The sequence below is a fragment of the Lygodium microphyllum genome, chromosome 9 (genome assembly GCF_053477565.2).
Source record: "Lygodium microphyllum isolate KBCC chromosome 9, Lygodium_microphyllum_v1.1.10, whole genome shotgun sequence".
NCBI lineage: Eukaryota > Viridiplantae > Streptophyta > Polypodiopsida > Schizaeales > Lygodiaceae > Lygodium > Lygodium microphyllum.
Genome location: NC_141143.1, coordinates 25700828 through 25723680, shown reverse-complemented (window position 1 = coordinate 25723680; position 22853 = coordinate 25700828).

Sequence of the window (22853 nt, the reverse complement as noted above, 5' to 3'; positions counted from 1 at the left end):
ACGTGATCCCCCAAGAGATGCATTCTGTGAGGGTTCCCATACATCAGAATGTACAAGCTGTAATGGCCTAGTAGTAGTGCTTACATGCTTCATAAATGGAAGCCTTGATTGCTTTCCAAATTGACAAGACTGACATACATGTCCCAATTCCACATGCTTGAACTTAGGAAGGCCAAGTACAACTTGCTTATGCTGCATATTCTTCAACTTTTGAACTTTTACATGTTCAATCCTTTTATGCCATATCTCAATGTCCCTTATTGCAGCATTTTTATGAGAGTTCGTATCCAATGTAAACATCCAGCCATTTCTTTTGCCTTTAGCAATGAGTTTGCATCCTTGACCATACTCTTCAATGTAGCATCCATCTCTATTGAATCTAACTTGTAGATTCTGTTCAGCCATTTGTCCCACAAAAAGCAAGTTTTTGGTTATGGAGGGTACATGTAATACATCATAGAGACTCTTTTTCTTGTCACCATGCATCATCAAGGGAACAGTACCTGTATGCATAATGTCATGTTGCATATCATCCCTTGTGCAAACATATCCATGAGCACCTTCTACCAACGTGTCAAACCACTCTCCATGAGGAGTCATGTGGTTAGATGCCCCTGAGTCTATAGACCATACGTCATCTGCTTTGCTGTGTATAGGCAACCATTTCTTCACATGTCCCTCTTGCTCTTTGATCATTCTGCTTTTTGTAGCAATCCTTAGCTACATGCCCGTATTTGCCACAATAATGGCAATCCTTATTTGCATTTGATTGCTATCCATGACTCATTTGAGGTTGCTGCCAAGTGCCTCTTCCTCTAGGTGAATAATCTCCTCTTCCACGAGCATTTGAGGCACCTCCATTTGCTTGAGGCTACCTATTTTTCCATCCAGTAGCTAGCATGCTGTCCACGGGCTGCATATGCATTTCCAGTACCTCTTCCTCAAAAATTAGATCTTCGTCTTCCACCTCTACCCCTTTGATTGGAGTAGAAGACACTATCCCTGCTGCTTTTAGACCCACTGGAACTTGTATTAAGTCCAAGTTTCACTTCTTCATGCAAAAGAAGTGCTACAAGTTCATCAAAGTTATAGGCTGTTCCCTGACGCACTGAAATGGAAGTATCAAACTGCTTATATTCTTGTCCAAGTCCATGGAGGGTAGTAGCTACCAAATCATCATCCTCAGCTTCAGCTCCAATTGAGCCTAGTTGTTCTACAATGGATCTGATCTCACTGACATAGTCCTCAATAGACCTTCCATTCCTGGATATGTGGCTGAATTTTTGCTTCAGTTGTTCTTTCTCGCATGAGTGACATGTCCATAATTCCTCATTAATAAGTCCCAAGCAGCTTTTGGGGAAGTACAATTTGCAATTTGCATAGCCTTTGTGTCTGACACACATAGTGACAACCAATGCAAGACCTTGCTGGCCTTTTCCAACCAAGTCCTGTGTGCCTTTAAGTGATCCTGTGCTGGAGGTCTATCCTCCGATAGTTTGGGCTCATCTTCAAGACCTGTAACTAGGTCCCAATAGCCTCTTCCAATTAAAAAATTAGACATCCTGAATTTCCATAGAACGAAATTGTTGTAGTCCAGCTTTTCACCAACTATCTGAGTGATAGTATCCTTATCTCCTGTGTTTGCCATATTCAAGGTCTTCATCTTTGCAAAACCAGTAAATTTCAGTTTACATGGATATCGTACACTTCCAAACATATGGCAAAGCACCAATGCTTGTCTAACTCTTTAGGCAACAATGCCACATATGCTTGCCACAAACTGTTAATAGTCAGCTCCAATGCATAGACTGTAGTAAATCACTTCAAAATTGAGCATTTAATGCTTACAACATTCCACTTTTACAAAAGCAGTCAATTTTCGAAAAAAATGCTAGCAGGCAATATACTTCAGTGACCTGTAGTGCAACTAGTTTTTTTTATCAAGAAAAAAAATTGCAGCAATAACCACTATTGCATTTTTAGACAGTACATGCTCTTGCTCGCATTTAACTGCAGTTACAATGCATCAAGCTTCTCACAATGAACAACCTTTACAATCTGAATAACTTCAAGTATTCAGGTCCTGCAACAACTAGAAGACTGTGTCCATTAGAGAAGCTGAAAACCTTTCTGTAGAGATAGCATCAATATCTTTGATTGGATCTGGAACATTTCCAACAATGTAAATTTACATTTTCTTTGTCCTTTTCTACTGTTTCTTGTGCATTTGTAGCCAATGCTACTTCTGCTTTCTTGCTCGTTGTTTTAACTGTTTTGTGGTATCTCTCAACACACTAATCAGCTGCTTTGTCTATTTAATCCATGGCATCCTTTGTTGTGCACACCATCTTGACAACACAATGATTTAACATAGTCCTAGTTTTGAGATTACACAAATACTTGTGTTATCCCTCTACTGCCCTGCAAGCTTATACAATTGTTTCCCATCGTCTTGCAACAATTTTGTCATCCCAGCAACTGTAGCCCAGAGATGTATGGCAATTTCAGTAAATTTTTATAACAGCTGCACTGTAATCTTCAATTGAGAAGGGACTCATTCCGGGAGCATCTGATCCGCATTTCTTTTAACATCTCTAAGCTGAGATATTGTGAATCTAGCCATGCTGAGATTTTCCTACCACTAGCCTTGTGATTCCTTAATTTTTGCAACATCCAACATCAAATCGGCTTGTTTCTTCTGCACATGTGATGGCAGGTTGAATTGTTTTCATAGCCCATAGAGCTACTGCTCACGTGGAAGGCTGAGAGCTAAGGAAACCAGAGCACATGCATCATTGAACAATCCCCAAATAGCCGCGATGATGACTTTCCACCAGCTCAACTTGGTCAAAATTTTCTGTGGGTGTCTCGAGGTATTGCAGGTTTATGCTACGGAGTGTTGGGAGCATCTTTCGCAGGAGCAAGTGTCGCCATGGCTGTAAACATGCAGGTTTATGCTACAGAGTGTTGGGAGCATCTTTCATAGGAGCAGGCATCGCCATGGTTGTAAACGTGCACAACAGTAGCGAGAGGGCGTGCTCTGGTTGCTTCTTAAGCTGTGCTTCCAGGGCAAATCCTCCTCCAGGGCCCCTCTTACTCTACCTCACTGCACAGCCTGTAGCAGGCTCCACTCAGTATTTCTTCCACTACACTCGTGCCTCTCCTGACCCTTACCTGTATTCATCGTGCTTGGTTGTTGTGTTTTGTAGCCCTGTGTGTCCAATCTCAGTTGCCTCCTGCTCCCATACTCCATTTGTCTGCAAAGCTTTGTCTTTGCTCGGGCTCTGTACACTCGATTTCAATAGCCAAACCAGTTCCTCATTGCAACATACAATCTGGCCATTTTGTCTTCCTCACTTGAGCAGGTCTCATAGGGGATGGAGGCTCTGATACCATATTAAGATTCTGAGAGAGAACGGGATGGAGACAAAGGCATAGACATGAGGGTAGCAGACATGCTCCTTGTGATTCCATTAACACACCATCACCTCAAGTCAACTGATGAATCATAATTTTCTAGGTTTTTATAATGCAAAAATCCCAATTTTCTCCCTTTTTAGTTATTTTCTCTATTTATTTATGCATAAAAATATATTTTTTAATTTATGATTTGTTACTGATTATGACAACTAAAAGATGTTTTGTCTCATAATTTTATCCCATGTGCATCTCTTTTCTCCACCCGAAACCAATGAAACCTTCATTTTTATACTAAAAATGCACTTTTCAAGCCATAATTTAATTTTTGCGACTATTTATCATTGTGGGTTTGCAAATTTTTTAATGCATAACCCTCAATCATAATGCAAAAAATATTCAATTTTTTTTTTGTTCCATATGAATTCCATTTCAACTATTAAACATAAAAAAGAAGCAAAATTTCTTTGTAAAAATGATGCATACCGCTTATTCGCATGTTGCGGGTTTTTAAAATTCTTTCAGGTTGCCAATTGACCGCCGACTAGCAACAAATCTTCAATGCTGAACATCTCCCCTTAGCCTCCTCTTGATCTTGGAGCAATTTGGGGCAAGCATCCTTCGACCGATCTTCATTCTTCTTCATGTGCATGAACTATCCCTTAAGGGGAGAGAGAGGAAGGAGAGAGAAAGACTAAAATAAGAGATTTTTAAATCCTCCATTAAAATAGGCAAGCTTGCAACCATATTGTTCCTCTCTCTGCCTTGATCAAGAATCTCCTTCTCTCTCTCCAAATGGGTTTGAATTAGAGAGGTATCGAGCAAAAATGAGGAGGCGCATTGACGCTTCCCTCTATTCGATAGTTTTTGCATTAGTTTCAAACTTTTAGACTATTATGCAGTGATTGCTTTTGCTCTATGTGATGAGGATGAGCATGCATACTTTGAAGATGCACAAAAGTCAAAAAATTGGATGGCTACTATGCCATGTGAGTATGATGCTATTGTCAAATATGGTACTTTGTTTGTATGCAATTTACCTCCTATAGCAAGAAGTCCATTCGTGCCACATTGATTTACAAGTTAAAATGTACACCAAGTGGCAATATTGATTGGTACAAAGGTAGACTTGTGATAATGGATCATGGTCATCAGCATAAGAGCATTGATTTTGATGAGGCATTTGCTTCCACTTATTGTATAATAACTATTCATAGCATTACTACGTTAATAACTTATAACCATCGGAATGTATATCAATTGAACATCAAAATTCCATTTCTAAATAGTGATTTGCACGATGAAGTATATGTTTTTCAATCTCATAGTTTTGTGCAAAAAGGATAAGTAGAAAATGTAGAATTTGAAAAAGCCATTGTATGATTAAATTAAGGACCCTAGGCTTCGATATGAGAAGATACATGCATAGTTGATTGCACATAGCTTTTAGAATAGTCCAACTAAGAGTATCTTATATGTCCAAATGTTGAGAGTGGAAAAAGTGTTGGGGGTAAAGGCGCATCCGCCTAGCCGCCCGTGTATTACTACATTGACAGTCACCCCACTACACACTGTAGGTGGCGGGCGCCTGTCACCATCACTTTATTCTTTATTCTTTTAGTGACAGTTTGAATAAGGGAAGGCCCGGTCACACATTGTGATTGTTGGAGTTCCTATTTCTTGTCTCTCTCTTTCTTGCTCTTGCTCTCCCGCCATAGTTCTCGAGTGCAAGCTTCGATCCTTCTCACCTTTCAACTAGTATTAGAGCACAGCTTCCCGACTCTTGAGCTTGGCTCGTGGCATTCTCAGCTTCCCATTGACTCCCCACTCGCATTGGGTCTCCTTCCCGGCAGCCATAGCTCATTCTCTTGAGCTCCACAGGGCATTGACATTTAGGTATTGCTTCATTATTTCAGAGTTTTACTTCAGTCTACAGTTCTAGGTAAACAAGGTTTTCAAAGGTTGTGGGTAGCCATAGCTCACACCTCTTGGAGCTTCCTTCACCTGGATTTTGCTTCCAGCCTATCAAGGCTTGCTGAGGCTTGGTGTAGGCCTTCTTTGGCCCCCATTTGTGCCCCCTTTGGGCCCCATTGTTGACACGTGGGATAGCAAACCCCCCCCAGCCAGCTCACGTTTTTTTTGCGCATGTTTCAAAATTTGGCCCAAAAATCACTTTTTTGTCATATCTCGGGCATTTGGAACCTGATTCAGGCAAGGTAAGAGTCTAAGTTGGGGTTTTGGCACGCTCCGGATGCGATGGTGATGTTGGATTTTCCAAATTATGATGACAAAATATTCTGCAATAGATTTCAGGTCCGAGACATCATGTATGCGTATGCCTATGGCTTATGTGATGCTTCTACTGATGTCGATTGATTGGGAGATTGAAGCTACATGTAATGCTATGATTTTGGCCTGATTGTAGGGCTGGAAATACTCAGGTTATAATAGTAAATGCATGCTGAATGCTCTTGGGTTGAAGCTATCTTTCATGCTTTGACATATGCCTATTGGTTCCGGATGTATGTCTTGGGTTATGCTATGATGTATTGATCATCGAGGGACGACTTCGAGCTTGTCATTGGATCCAGATACTTTTGGAAGCTTGAGCTTATTTCAGCCCGCACTTATTGATATTGGTTTATGCTTGACAGTGGTCAGTGCTTTGACAGTTACATGCTCTTTGGGTACATGTTTACTCGATGCCTATAGCTTGATGCATTTGTCTTGGCATAGTATACCATGTACTTGTTGAGCTTCAGTGCTCTCTGAAGACTTGGCTTGGATTCTCATTTGCTATTTTGGAATTTTATATTGGATGTCACTTTGGTTGTCAGAGATATTTATTGGGATGTATGTCTTGCTCATGGATGCTACCTATAGTTGCTTTGTAGCCGTCATGCTCTTAGGATGCTATTGAGGCATTATCTTGGTTACCTGTCTTTGGTACTCTGACTTGGTTTGATTGAGCTGTTGAGCTCATTTATTTGCCTCTTGTGCCAGTGGGAGCATCTTGTATGCTTGACCGAGATTGAGCAAAAGGTTTATGCTATTTTGAGCATTTTGCAGATACTTGAGACTTTGGGATCTCTTAGACTAAAATATTGCATGGTTCATGCACTGATATCTTAGAGTTGCTTTTGACTTGAGCTTGGGATTTTCACTCTTGTGAGCATACACCTAATGGTGTCAGGTCTTGCTAGTGTTATGTATACTTTGCCCTATTGTCCAGGGGTATGCCTACTCCACTGAGATGGATGCTTTGGTGATATGTTTGGGTGTTTACTCAGGGTCTTGATGACTGTTTGGTGCTGATTTATGCCAGTTTATGGTTGGTCATGTCTTGGTTGTCATTTATTGACTTGGTGCAGTGAATTGGTTAGAAATTGACTCTCATAGTATCATGTTCTCATTTATTACAACAAGCATATAACTCTGGACTGACATGATTTTTCATGCTGAAATATTCTGAAATGCTTACTTTCACTAGTACTTGGTGGGAAGCAGCTTTGGTTACACTTTTCTCGCCATTTTCTCTCGATTTTGGTGATTTTTTGGTCATTTTTTGAAGTAAACAGCAAGTAGTTTTGAACTGTCTACAGTTTTTTAGCCTACATTATGGCAAGTTCATCCACTGATCATGCTATTTTCAACATCACTAAGCTTGATGGTACGAATTACTCTTATTGGAAGAGCCAGATGTGGCAAGTGTTGATGCAGAAATCACAGATCAAACCTTTGAGGTTGAGCGGACATCCGCCTGTGACTATGCCAGATGAGGAATGGCTTGAGCTTGATGAGTTATGCAAGTCCACTATTGTATTATCTCTCACAGAATAGGTTCATTACAATGTATTTGAGGAACAATAGAGTGCATGGAAGTTGTGGGATAAAATCAAGAATCTCTATGACAAGAAAAGTCCATTATTGGCTGAAGCAGCTTATGGATCTATGCATGAAGGAGAATGTGACCATGTTTGCTCACTTGAGCCAGTTCCATGCTATACTCAAGAACTTGACTTCGCAGGACATCACTTTTACAGAGGATGTCACTCCTCTTTTCTTGTTTGGTACTCTTAATGAGTCATGGGATGTATTTCGCACTGCATTATGTGCCTCTGCTACTACCTTGAAATTATCTGATGTTGAGAGTGCTCTTCTGTAGGAAGAGGTTAATGGTAAGAATTTGGATGCCTCTTGTGTATTGCATGCTATGACAGTAAGAGGCAAGAATGATGGGTATGGAAAGCATGGCAGTGGCAGTGGCCATGGACAGGATTCTCAGAAATCTCGGTCCAAGTCTTGTGGGAAGTCACGTAGCAAATCCCGTGGCAGGAATGTAGATGTTACTTATCACCATTGTGGAAAAAAGGGCCATGTTAGGCCACAATGCCATGAACTGCGCAATGAAAGGCACAAAGATAAGGGGAAAGACAAAGTGCAAGATAAGTCTTTTGATCGCAGCATAGTTCCTGCAAAGTCCAGTGTTAATATTGAAGAGATCAATGTTATGCAGCTTGAGGATGTTGATGATAATTATATCATTGCAGCTTCTTCTAGTGCTTCACAGATGACATAGATACACTCTATGTATGCACAGTGTTGGCTCTTGGACTTAGGTGCGTCCTTTCATGTGACACCTTGCTGAGAGTGGTTTCATTCATACCATACTGTTTCGGGTTTTGTGCGCTTGGGTGATGACAGCTCTCTTGATATTGTGGACATTGGTGATGTTAGGCTACAGTTTCCTTTTGGCAGCTGTTTTGTTATGCAAGATGTACGTCATGTACCTGCTTTAACACGTAGTCTCCTATCAGCTGGACAGCTTGATGATGCAGGTTATCATGTATCTTTTGGAGACTCTGCATGGAAGTTCACTCGTGGCAGACTTGTGATTGCGAGAGGTGCCAAGGCTAGCAGCCTCTATCCCTTGATTGTATCCGCTTTTTTCCTTGATCATGTTTTGTCTATGGGTTCTATCCCACATGTATCTCTTTGGCATGCCCGTTTGGGCCATATGTCTTTGAAGGGAATGAAAATGCTTTCTGGTTTGCAGTACTTACCACCCCTTGATTATGCATGTTTTGATTCATGTGAGCATTGTCTTTATGGCAGGCAGACTAGGTCTATGCATAAGAAGTCTGGTAGGCCACACATGAGTGAGCCCTTGGCATTGATACATTCGGATGTCTGTGGACCCATGCCTTGTTAGTCTATGGGTGGTGCAAAGTATTTTGTTACTTTCATAGATTATTTTTCATGGAAAGTTTGGGCTTATCCCATTAAGCTGAAATCCGATGTCTTGGCTGTGTTTCAGAGATGGCTTGCATTGGTTGAGAACCAGTCTGGGTATAGGCTAAAATGCCTAAGGACAGATAATGGGGGTGAGTATGTCTCACGTGCTTTTGAGCAGTTATGTGATGAGAGGGGTATTAAGCATTAGTTGACCGCTCCCTACACCCCTTCCCAGAATGGTTTGGCTGAGCGGATGAATAGAACCATCCAGGAGCGTGCGCACAATATGCTTAGCCATGTAGGCCTACCACAGAGCTTTTGGGATGAGGCAGTTAGTACAACTGTGCATGCCATAAACAGATCACCTTCTAGTGGTTTGGATTTCCAAGTTGTAGAGGAGGTATGGACTAGAAAACCTCCCTCTTATGCGTATCTCCGTGTCTTTGGATGTGATGCATTTTGCCATATGCCCAGGGACAAGAGAAGTAAGCTGGATCCTAAGAGTGCCAAATGCATTTTTCTTAGTTATGGGGATGCAGGTGAAATGGGTTACTGTCTCTAGGATCTACAGGCGCAGAAAGTCATCCGTAGTCATGATGTAGTCTTCCATGAAGACAAGATGCATCGGCAGCCTAAGAGAGTTGTTGAGATTCGCACGATCATATTTCAGGAGGAACTGAGAGCTCCTACACAGCCAGTTGGACAGCCTACAGCTACAGCAGATGCTCATGGTTAGGGTGTTGGATAGGCAACTGGGTAGGCAGTAGAGCCTGCCATGAGATGGTCTACTAGAGATAGACATCCACCTGATAGATTTTAGCCCTCGATGCATTATATCTTGGTTACAGATGCAGGAGAGCCATTCACTTATGATGAGGCTATGTGCAGGGGTGACAGTCACTCCTAGGAGAGGGCTGTGCAGTTTGAGATAGACTCCTTGCATAAGAATGAGACTTGGGATTTAGTTTCCTTACTTGAGGGCAAGAAGGCTTTGCCATGCAAGTGGGTGTACAAGCTGAAAAGTACCCCTGGATACCCCAAGCCAGCGTATAAGGCTAGACTGGTAGCAAAGGGTTTTAAGTAGGAGCATGGTGTGGACTTTGATGAGGTCTTTTCTTCTGTGGTTAAGATGACCACCCTGCGCTTAGTCTTGGCTTTGGTTGCTCAACTTGACCTGGATTTATACCAGATGGATGTCAAGACGGCTTTCTTATGTGGGGACTTGCATGATGAGGTTTATATGGAGCAACCTAAGGGCTTTGCAGAACCTGGTAGGGAGCACCTAGTGTGCAAATTGAAGAAAAGTCTTTATGGGTTGGAACAGGCACCTAGGGAGTGGTATCATAAGTTTGATGCCTTTATGCAGTCACAGGGCTATAGTAGGAGTGCTATGGATTCGTGTTTTTACAAGACGAAAGCCTGTGATGGTTCTTTATTGATTTTGTTACTCTATGTGGATGATATGTTGATAGCAGGGAAAGCTCACGATGAGCTAGATGCTCTTAAGGCTCAGCTCAAAAAGAGCTTTGAGATGAACGATCTGGGATAGGCCTCTCACATACTTGGTATGCGCATTAGATGCGATAGGCATCAGGGACTCCTCTACTTGTCACAGAGGGAGTACATTCATAAAGCCCTTGAGCGCTTCCGCATGTAGGACGTAAAGCCTATTGGCTATCCATTGCCTTCTTATATGAAGGTATCACAGGCTGTTTGTTCGCAGACAGATGAGCAGAGGGCCGAGATGGCCAAGATTCCCTATGCATCTGCAGTGGGGAGTCTTATGTATGCCATGATCGCCACTCGTCCAGATATTGCCTTTGTAGTCGGTGTTGTGGCACGCTATATGGCTACACCTAGCAAGAAGCATTGGGATGCCGTGAAGGGTATCATGAGGTACCTGAAGGGCAATGTAGATATGTGCGTATGCTATGCCAGCTAGGATACAGGAGTCATGGGGTACACTAACTCTGATTATGTAGGACATGCAGATAGTAGGAAGTCCACTTCCGGCTATGTATTTACCTATGCTGGAGGTGCTGTTTCTTGGATGTCTAGGATGTAGAAATGCACGGCTCTTTCTACTACAGAGGCCAAGTATGTTGCAGCCATTGAGGCTTGCAAGGAGGCCATTTGGTTGGGTCGTTTGGTTGCTGACCTTAGTATTGATGCTATCCCTACACTGCATTCGGATTCTATGAGTGCTATTCAGTTAGCTAAGAATCCGGTCTTCCATGTGAAGACGAAACACATTGAGGTGAGGTATCACTTCATACGTAGGGTCGTTGAGAAAAAGTCTGTTGATCTTGTCAAGATATCGCGACTGACCAGAATCCTATAGATCTGCTCACGAAAAGCCTCTCTACAGAGCGCTTTGCCTTCCTGAGGAGGTTGATGGGTGTGGGATGAGATGACATATTTCCTCATCCTGTTGTACATGTGTACATGTTGTATTGTCTTTTTTTTTTCTTTTCACTCCTCACTAAGACAGATTCGCCTTTAAGTGGGAGGTTGTTGGGGGTAAAGGTGCCTCCGCCTAGCCGCCCGTATATTACTACACTGATAGTCACTGCCATTGCACACTGCAGGTGGTGGGCGCTCGTCTCACCGTCACTTTATTCTTTATTCTTTTAGTGACAGTTTGAATAAAGGAAGGCCCGGTCACACATTGTGACTGTTGGAGTTCCCATTTCTTGTCTCTCTCTTTCTTGCTCTTGCTCTCCCGGCATAGCTCTCGAGTGCAAGCTTCGATCCTTCTCAACTTTCAAAAAGACTGAAATTTTGACTGATTTTTGTTGTTTTTGAGGTCTGAATGATTGATTTTTAATGGATTTAGAGCGATGTATGGTTGTTAATGGAAGTGTTTGAGAGTGTTTTGGATGATATTGATTATGTTTTGGAAGCTCATGATGATTTTTAGTGGAGATATGAAGCTCTGTGATGTTCTAATAGGTTCTGTTGAGATTCTGATTGGTTCTGATACCTTCTGTATGGCTTCTGTTTTGTTCTGATTTTCTTCTGTATGAAGCATAAATTGATGATTGATGAAGATTGAAATCTTTTGAAAGTTTATTGAATAGTTTTTGATAGTTTGGAATGGTTTTAGTACGAGTTATAAGGATCTACTATTCTCTGATGACCTTCTGTAACCCTCTATAAACCTTCTGTAGAGTCTCTGTCTCTGCTCTGTATCTGTTCTGTATCTACTCTAGTCTTGTTTTGTACTATTCTATAGATATTTTGTAAGTGTTATGTAAAATGTATGTGTGACTTTGGGAAAGTTCTCTAACTTTTGGAAAGGATAAATCTAAGTTCAAAAGAGCTAAAACAAATGGAAGAAGTAGCTGCTGAAGACTAAAAAGAAGATTGAAGTGACAATGACAGTAATGAGCTGTGAAGAGACACTGTAGTGGCTCTGGTGCCTCTTTGCATCAGACATACCTCTTGGGAGGTGTATCCACGACCTAAGAAGGATTATTGAGAGTCATTATTAAGTATTGTAGTGAGGAGATGATGTAGTGTATCTGTATATGAGAGATTGAGAGAGAGAACTATGAAGACATTGAATATGAATACTATGTGATTGATTTCCATTAAAAAATGGTGTATTCTTTTATGTTCATTGTTCTATTGAAGGATTCTGTGAAGATGTTGAAGATTATGGTTGATTCTATCAAATCTGTGGGAGATATCTACTAAGATGCTGTGTGAAGATTTGCTGTTTTCTTTGTTTTGGTCATCAAAAGAATGAAATACAAGCTTGTTGATGTTACAAGATAGATTTTATTGCAGTAGAATTCCCTTTTCCTTGGTGTTTCTCTTGGGGCTCCATGTTTTTGGTGCACAGTCGGGGAAACTTGCCATCAACAAGCATCAGAAGAGGCTGAAAATGAAGGAAATGACATTGCCAAGAAGAGGAGAATTCAATGGATTTTTGCAAAGTTCTTTCTTCCACTGACGAGTTGGAGATTCTCATGATCAAAGCCACTTTTCACAAGAAGTTCATCCCATAATGGCAGAAACATATTACCATCATGATGCAAGCTCTATGCGGTGGACTATTTCCTCTTCCCGTTGAGGCAACAGAAACTTGCATCCTAGTGGCAAACTATTTGGAAACAAACTGAAGAGCAAAAGCAGAGATAATAACTATCCATGGAAGATTTAGCATTCATTAAGAGGTTTCCAGACATCATCAAGTGGGAGATTGTGAAGAAGCTTCAGGAGTTATGGTCTGTGGAGGTTCACGAAAACAAGAAGGAAAAGAGTTGGAATTTGTTCGTGGATGCTCAACAGCAGGATACGTGGGATGCTTGGTGCACTGACAATCTTCAGTTTGTCCAATTAGCAACCCACTGGAAGTTGGTAGACAAAGTGTTTTTCACAACATACACTGTTAAATGCTCAGAAGCTGGCATTATTATAATGACACAACGATCCTAAGAAGAATGAGTTTTGATACTTTCAGAATGGAATATCTCCCCCTCTGTAGTGGTTTGAAAGTCGAATTCAGAGATGTTGAAAAGAAGGAAGTAGAAGAGATGTTGGCCAGAGAGTCCCCCAGAGGTTGAAGCCCTCTTTGATACTATCTTGTTGAGTACAGACCAACTGGTTGGAGCCAACCCTTTGATGAATGACACAATCAAGATGCAAGCGTTAGAACGAGTCCAGAGGTACGTGAGAAGAGAGAAGGAAAAAATCAAGGCTGAGAACGAGCTCGTAGAGCAGAAGCCTCATTTGACCCCCTAAAAGCACTCTTTACAGAAGTTCCCATGGCAACTCAAGGTCCCCTTCCTAGTTAGATTCTCCTAGAAATATTGATGACAGGCCAGCAAATGTAGTCCCATTGCTAGTTTTTAAGGGAGAGTACAATGAATACCCTGATCTTTATGCATCAGAATTCATGGTAGCATGTGTGGCTAACAATGCCAGAACCTCTGAGCATTGGTTAGCAATATTCCCCGCCACTTTCAAGGGCGAAGCATTTCAGTGGTATGAGAGACAAGCAGTAGGAACTTTTGGCACTTGGGACAACCTGAAGTTGGCCTTCCTCACTAAATTCAGGCGTGAAGGTTTTAAAGAGCAGATGCGAGAGGAGTTCATGAACCTAAGTTAGTTCGCTGGAGAAAGAGTAGAAGCTTATGTCTCACGAATGGAATCCATCCTGAGAAGAGATGGACTAACCATCATTTGGACGAAGGAATCCAGAAAGGAGTGTTTCTTAGAAGCCCTTATGCAACCAATGCAAATGTGAAGGCCACACTGCAAAGGACTGTCCAAGTCCAGCTCCTATAAAGGCCAGTGGCATTGATAGCCAACAGAAGGTACAAGAGCATGTCTCCAATTTGGTAGAGTTGGAAGTTGCCACTGTCACATGCGCCAAGAAGAAGGAACCAATTGTTCAGAATGAAAATAATTCCCCTGCCAAGACTGTGAAGTTCAACCTGCCAACAGAGGGACAGAGCAGTACAGGATAGAACAGTCCAGTACAGAGCACTGCAATGCTATTGGAGAAGCTTGTGGATCCTATCAAAGAATATGACCTGGTAAAAGACCTAGACACTTTTAAACCAAATCTAACTTTCCGATAGTTACTGATGTTGTCTCCCAGCTGCTGAAAGAAATTCAAAAGCATCTTGACAAGTAGACGGGGATTAAGGATTGTTCCATCAATAGTGACCAAGACTAATAAGGCCCTAGAGCCTGTAGGAAGTCGATGTGGCTAATGCCTTCCTAGATCTTGGAACCCCAAAGATTAGTGTATGGATTGAAGGGTGCTTTATTTCAGATGCATTGATTGATGGAGGCTCATCAGCAAACATAATGACGGATGTGACAATGAAGGACTTAGGGTTGCAAGGAATTCAACCTACATAGTGGCTTATTAGATTGACAGACCAAAGCAGAATTAAACTGTTGGGCATCCTCCCATACGTAAAAACAACCCTTGCAGGAAGAGATTATTGGATGACATATTTGGTGGTCAAACCAAATTCTTATGGGACCTCATACCCTCTGTTGTTGGGAAGACCTTGGCTTTTTGAAGCGAGAGCCAGGACGGACTGGTTCAAAGGAACCCTGACCCTAGGCAGAGGACCCAAAAAAGTAGTGCTGAAATTGTATGGATCGCAAAAAGGGAAGGGATCCACATCCATTGAAGTCATAACTGACTCCTCCAACGAGGTAACATATGGCACATTAGGAGATGAAGATACTGTTAAACAGAATTTTCCCAAGAAAATAGAGGCACAGTCCCTAACAGTGGGCACTATAAGCCAACTACTAGGGGAAGCAAAGTCCTTGTCCGTGGGAGAATACCTCTTGCCTCAACTCGAATTGGCTTCTGAAATCACCTGTGATAGTGAAATAGAAGCATGGATGTACTGTTCTCCCTGTTACATGACAGTCGCAGAGACAAAACATATACAAAGCAGAGACAGAGCCAGAGACAAGTCACAGAAACAACAACAAAGACAGAGTAGATACAGAGTAGAGACAGAACCTGAGACAATGACAGAGCCAGAGTCAGAAATAAAGGCAATGACAGAAGTAGTAGTAGAAGCAAAAGCAGATGCAGAGGCATAATATTTGTTCTTCTCCTACAGAGCCTCTACAAAAGTAGAGACAGAGCCTCCAGAGGAAGAGGATGAAAATGATGAGAAAGAAACTGAAGCAGGTTATGAAAGTGCAGATGAAGAATTTCCTTTGATAGCGGATGATATTGTTGATGTACCTACAGAGACCTCAGAGGCCGAAGATCTCAGGGTGCTAGATGGAATGACCACGGTTCCATTTGGGTTGACCAATGGACCACAAAGTATGCAGAATCTATATAAGCAATGGATTAAAAGCATAAAAATTAAGTTCACTAGTGGCTCCTGTCACCCTAACTGTTCAATCCAGAGAAAAGATGATGATGATGCCCCCTGCCAATAGAAGCCAGAGCCATAGCCTTGGCTTCTAGAAGGTCCATGCTATGTGGCATTCCTGGATGCATCATTTGAAGATGAATCTCTAAGTCTGAAAGAAATCACCACTCACACAGAAGCAAACAAAGCTCTAATACCCTTCCGGCAACCTCAACAGACAAACGAGTCATCTGTTTAGAAGGAGGATACTAGTTTTAGTGGAACATCAGACGAGAACACTACTCCCTTGAAATAGTCGGACCAATATCCAAAAGCAATCCATGGGACATTCATCCGCGAAGTGGAAGGTGAAAGGCAATGACATTCTTGGATACTGATGGTACTGAACGTCACCTAAAAGTGAGTATCAATCTTCCAATAGAAGAACTAGTGGTCCTGCAAGATTTACTAAGGAGAACTTAGACATGTTTGCTTGGGCGTATAAAGATCTAAAGGGGATTGATCCCACAATATGCCAGCATCACATTGACATAGAGCCTGATGTCAAACCTGTAAGGCAAAGACAAAGGCCTATTAATCCAAATTATTCAGCTCTGGTGAAGGTTGAATTATTGAAACTTCTTGAAGCTGAGTTCATTTATCCCGTGGCTAGCAGTGAATGGGTTTTGCCCATTGTGGTAGTACCCAAGAAGAACGGGAAACTTCGAATATGTGTGGATTTTCGAAAGCTCAATTCAAAGATGAAGAAGGATTATTTTCCTATCCCTTTTATAGACCAAGTGTTGGACATAGTGTTAGGCCATGAATTGCATTCCCTCTTGGATGGATTCAGCGGATATAACCAAGTCCAATTTGCAGAAGAGGACCAATCCAAAACAACCTTCACCACAGAATGGGGGACCTATGCCTATATAGTGATGCAATTTAGGATCTGTAATGCTGCTACCACCTTCCAAACAACGAGCAATGATGGCTGCCTTCTAGAATCATTTGCATGATCTCATTGAGGTGTATCTTGATGACTTTTGTGTCTATAGTTTGATCCATGAGCACTGGGGACACCTAGAGTTTTGACAGATGCTGAGAGAATGGGATTTCTCTCAACCCCAACAAATGTGTCTTTGGCGTCTCATCAGGAGTTCTTTTAGGCCACATTGTCTCTGCCAAGGGATTGCAACAGACCCAATGAAGATTGAGAAGATTTCTGCCTTGAAAGCACCAACAAACCTCAAGCAATTGAGAGGATTTCTTGGCCATGTGGGCTAATACAGAAGATTTATTGCACATTTTGCAACCAAGGCGGCCCCTCTGCACAAGCTCCTAAGGAAAGATGTTGATTTCCTTTGGACTGTGACTGTGAAGAAGCCTTTAATACCCTAAAACAGTGCCTTATCAAAGCACCTATCTTGCAGCCTCCTGACTGGACGAAGGAGTTCCGTGTGCACACAGATGCATTAGTTGAAGGGCTAGGTGTTGTTCTATGTCAAAAGGGCCCCTCTAAATTAGATCAACCAATATATTATGCAAGCCAAAAGGTCACTCATAGGGAACAGAACTACACAGTGATAGAGCTTGAGTGCTTGGCAATGGTGTTTGCATTGGAGAAGTTTCGACACTATTTATTGTCAACATATTTCAAGTTCTATGTGGATCATGAAGCCCTGTCCTTCCTGATGAACAAAGAAAATGTTAAAGGATGATTGATGAGATGGTTGCTCCTATTCTAGGAGTTCGATATTGAAGTGATCACTAAGCCTGGCCATTCTCATGCCCTAGCTGATCATCTATTACGGATCCCTCAAACTGTAGAAGAGGAACAGGGTGATCCAGACCTTCCTGATGCTTCCTTGTTTCTAGTTGAAACAGTTACTTCCTGGTATGCAGACATAGCCAACCTCCTGGAAACTCAACAGTATCCTCCTGGCATCTCAAGCCGTGAGAAGAAGAAGCTTCTGTTAGAATCAACCCCCTACACCTTGCTAGGTGGTGCAATGTACAAGAGAGGCAAGGATGAAGTGCTGCGAAGATGTGTTGCATGGGATGAGATCGGCATAGTATTGAAAGCATGCCATGACGAACCATGTGGTGGACACTTCGCGGGAGAAGCGACAGCCAAGAAGGCTCTATTAGCAGGATATTAGTGGCTGGCCCTCCACAAGGATGCATATGACTATTACAAGAGATGTGATGCTTGTCAGCGGAATGGGGAAACCCACCAAAACAAGTGCTATGCCACTGCAATCTATTCTTCCCCTAAAGCCATTTGAGAAGTGGGACTGATTTTGTGGGTCCCATTGATACACCCATTAGACGGAAGAAGAACAGATACATCTTAATATGTATGGATTATGTCACAAAGCGGTGTGAAGCTAAAGCGTTGAAGCGGGACGATGGTAATAGCGTAGCCCTGTTCATGTACAAGAATATTATCACCCGTTTTGGCAGTCCCCTTGAGCTGGTAAGTGACAGAGGTACTCATTTTCTTAACAAAATCATGGAGGAGCTGACAGAACTATATAAGATCCGCCATCGCAAGTCCACTCCCTATTACCCCAGAGCCAATGGCCAAGTTGAAGTCACCAATCTCATCCTTTGTTCGATCTTGACAAGAACGATTGTCGCACATCATTACGACTGGGATGATCGACTTAGAGAGGCCCTTTGGGCATACAGAACCTCCCATAAGTCAATTACAAGATAGACCCCTTTCTAGCTAGTATATGGTACAGAAGCCGTCTTCCCTGTTGAACTGGAATTGCCCTCTTTGCGAATGGTAGTTAAAGAACGCTTGGGAGATGATGAGTCACTACAACGCCGCCTCTTGCACTTGGAATGTTTTGATGAAATACAGCGAATGGCCCTACAGTGCATGGAAACCACTCAAGCGTGATGCAAGACCTATCATGACAGTTTCATCAAGCACAAGGGGTTTAAAGAAGGTGATCTTGTCCTAGCCTATGATTCAAGATTTGGCAAGTTTCTTGACAAGCTTTAACAACGATGGATGGGCTCGTACAAGGTACTTGCTATCAATCCTAACGACTCTATTTAGGTGCAGACCATTGATGCCTCTGATGATCCCTTCTTGATCAATGGCTATCACGTGAAGACGTACTTCCCTCCCTGGGGATCTTGACAATCAGAGTCGACCTACCCTTTTCCTTTTGGGCATTGCACTATCCTTCTCTTCATGCTTCTGATAGCCCTTACGATTCTCATGAGGCGGTCTCATCTTGCTAGCCCCTCACAGATACATCTGAACCCGAACTTGTTCTCTTCTTATCTAATCCAACAACGGTGGCGAGGTTGGTCATGACACGTGGTATTTCTATCATTCTCTTTCTTAACGAAAAAAAAAGGAAAAGAAAAAGAAAAACAAAACTGTTATGGGAGAAAAGGAAGAAATTCCCTGTCATAATAGGCCTCGTTCCAAGAAAAGGTGGAAACACCCTTGGGCAGGAAGCCGACTGTGGAAAAGGTGGTAACACCCCGCAGTTCAAAATAGCTGACTCACCAGCATAACCTTTTCAGCACATCATTTGAAGCAACCTCGGTGCATTGTCTCTGCAATATCAGTCCGTCTGCCCTTCTTAACAGACGATGTTTCTTATAAATCATTGAAGTATGAGATTTGTAGGCTGCCTCCCTGGGTGTGCCTCATCTTCAAGATCCTGATGACAATAACAACTGACCTAATCTTCATCACCAACCCCTTGAGTGATGCGAGCTTTCATCCTAACAGGATGGGGACGTGAGTATGGGTTGCCCTCTGTATCTTTCCACAGAGCGTGAGACAGAGGGTGGGGTGAGTGACTAGTCTTTCCCTTCAAATCAAATGAGAGGTGAGATGTGTGAACTGAGTGTTACACGCACGGGATGGGCCTCTTAATGCACAACACACGATCTGTTTTTGTGCACTGCACCATAAGGCTCCCTGGCCTTCCTTCTTGCATTGTATGCCAGCACAGGGCGGGATGCATAGTTGCACCATCAAATGCACACAAGGCATACAACCTCTGCACAAGTGACAGTGAGGATTACATCAATGGGGTTCAGGAATGGACTGCCTTATGTATCTTTCAACAGAGCGTGAGACAGAGGGTGGGCTGAGTGTGACTAGTGTTTCTTCAATTGATTATTGAGAGGTGAGGATTGAGGGACGTTACGACCATTGGAGTCAGGTACGTTTTTGTTTCCCTATGCATCCACGGGATGGGTCTCTGCTATCAGCACAGGACATGTCACTTTGTTTTGTACATTGCACTGCAAGGCTCCCTGGCCTTCCTGCTTACACCTATGCCAGACGGGATTGGATGCACTCACGCACCATTAACTGTGCACCTTGGCATACTCCCTCTACACCATCCCCTTGTCGATTTCTAAACTGGGCGAGATCTGGGTTCCATCATTATTTCCTCGAGTAACGTTAGTAATGGGGCGAGTGACTGTTCTTTCATTCCATTTGAGTGCTCGTGAGTTGAGTGCAATATCCCTCGCCCTCGACAAATTTCCTATGATTCCTTCAACCAACTACTTCCTTGGATGCTGCCGCATGGTCCCTGCCACGAAGGGTGTGCTATGAAGACACCTTGGTACCTCTTGTAGCCAACAACGATACAAGACGCAACCTCGATGTAGTCGACATTACTCCTCGGCAATATGGGCCAAGTTTTTCTAACCTTACACCTTTTGTTTCTCAGTGACGGTCATGTCTTAAGTGTGGGGACGTTCGTGGTTGGTTTGATGTGTGGTAGGTCCTTGATGTTCGGTGTACTCTTCCTGCTACGATTTTAAGTGTGGGGACGCATCTATGCGCGTCTATGTTGCATATCCCCATGCATATACCCTGCTATGATCATGCATCTATGCCATGAATTCATTTTACCTTGATGGGGTCCCTTCCCCACTCCTCTGTTCTATTTCACCCTATCCTCAAGGCTGTTTCTTGACCATTTCCTTTATTCTTTGTTTTGTAAATTTTTTATGCGAATGTATCCTACATTCACCAAGAATCACATCCAACCTTACAGCCTTGTTCATCCCTTTGAATTGCCTATTTTTCCTTTTTACCAACTCTTGTTCTGATAGACGGTTCTAAAGTTATTAATTTTTGAAGCAATTCCCATAAATTGGACGGTTTTCCATGTGAATGCACATTTATTGCTTCAGAACACTAATCTAATATGCCATCCCTGCCCTACCCATTCCCCCTGACATTTTTCCTTTTTACACCCTATCCTTCCGATTCATGGTTGGTCCGCTATTAATTTTTGCGAGTTTTCGGGCCCTTTTCGTGCCTATTTTTCACATTTTTCCATGTGAACATGCCCTATTTTCATCGGAATTCCAGTTTAGTTTGACAGGCGTGTCCTGCCAGCCTTTCCCCCACTTTTTCCTTTTTCCTTCCCCCTCCTTTGACAGCTGGATATTTAGTTATTAATATTTCCGAGTGTTTTCAGGTTTTTTTTTGTGTTTTGCCCATATGAATCCCTCCCGATTCCACCCAAACTGAGTTTTGATGTGCTAGCCATGTGAATCCCTTTCCCCCGGACATTTTTCCTATTTATTGTGCTTCCTTCTGGCAATTGGTTCTTCTCATATTAATTTTCGAGTCCATTTTTGGGGTTTTCCCCATGTGAACGCGTCCTATCTTGATGCGAACTGTGTTTTGCCATGAAAGGGTTGTTGGACACATTGTTTTTCACATTTTTTCTTCTTTTCACATTTCGTTTTGACGAGCGGATTTTCCAATATTAACACACGTATGTGTTTTCAAGTTTATTTTTGGTGTTTTTCCCACATGAACACCCTATTTTGCCCCGGAACCAATGTTGCATTTTTCTATCATCTTCTCCTCGTCTCCCGAAATATTTTTCCTTTTTACAGTTTTTCGATCCGACGTGCGGTTTGAGTTTTATTAAAATTTCTTCCTTTTTGTTGTGTGACTGCGTTTCTCGTGTCGTGTGCGAACGCGCCTGTTTTTGGTTTTACGTGCCTCGGGATGCCCCCTTGGCCTCTGTGACTCACATATTGCCATCCTTGCCCCATCTGATCCCATTGATAGAGATTTTTTAACTCCCGCCCCGTGCATGCGCACGGAACGGGGGTGCGCTCATTTTTAACAAACATAAAGAAAAAACATCACCGACAAAAAAAAAAAAACAACAAATAAGTTAAAAAAACAAAATAATAAATTAAAAAACACGCAAATAACCACACTGTCATCAAACACACACATTCCAGCAAATTTATTTTATTAAAAAAAAACAAAAAAAAACCAACAAACACACAGAAACTAAGAAAAAACAAGAAGAAAAAACAAACGAAACCAAAAAGAAGAAGAAAAAGAAGGAAAAAAAAAAACATTTACCTATTGGACGTCATGGGTCTTCCTCTAGTCGCCTGCGTTCTTCCTCCTTCCCCTCGCTTGGGTTCTCCTTTTCCACACCCTCCCAATGCCATGCCATCTACCTCGTCTCCCTGCCTCGACGCCACGTATGCATCGCCTCTTGCTCCTGTGAGAGGAGTCGCCGATGCTACCCACCTCCCTCGTCTCCCTTGCCTCCCAGACCAGTGCTCCATGCCGTCGCCTCCTCCTCCTCGCCTACCTCGTCTTTCCCTCGTCGTGGGTCTTCTCCGCCACACCCCTCCTCATTCTCCTCCACCATGCTCTCTTCGCCCCACGCTGTTCTCCTTTTCCTCCTCTAATGTCCTCCGTCGCATTCCTCCACACCTACTCCTCCCCGTCTCCAGTGCCTCGCCGCCGCTGCCAGCATCGCTTTCGTCTTCCCTCCCTGCAACCTCCCGCCGCCTACCGCCATCTCCTTCCTCATGCGATGTTACCCTCTGCACCCACCCTCCCTTGGGCCTCCCTTTCGACACCCTCCATTGGGCACCCCCCCCCCCCCCCCCCCCACACACACACACACACACACATTTACCTTTCCCCCACCACATTTCCTATCTTCCCCCCACATTTACCTTTCCCCCACCACATTTCCTCCCTGCCCCCCCACATTTACCTCCCCCCACCAACTTTACCCCCTCCCACTAGATTTAACACCACCCCCACCACATCTAACCGTGGTTACCCCTCACCCCACCCCCACTAACCCCCACCATCCCTTTCCACCCGCCACCCTCTCCACCCACCGCCACACTCCCTTCTCCCTCCCCTGTTCCCACACCGTGCGATCTCTTTCGGTGTGCGTGTGCGTACGGGTCTGGTTAGCAGGCGTTCACGCGCGAGGATGCGCTTCTGACTTGACCGTGCGGTGGTGTGTTGCAATCAGCTGTTCACACGCAGTCATCCTCCAGTGTTCACACGCAGCT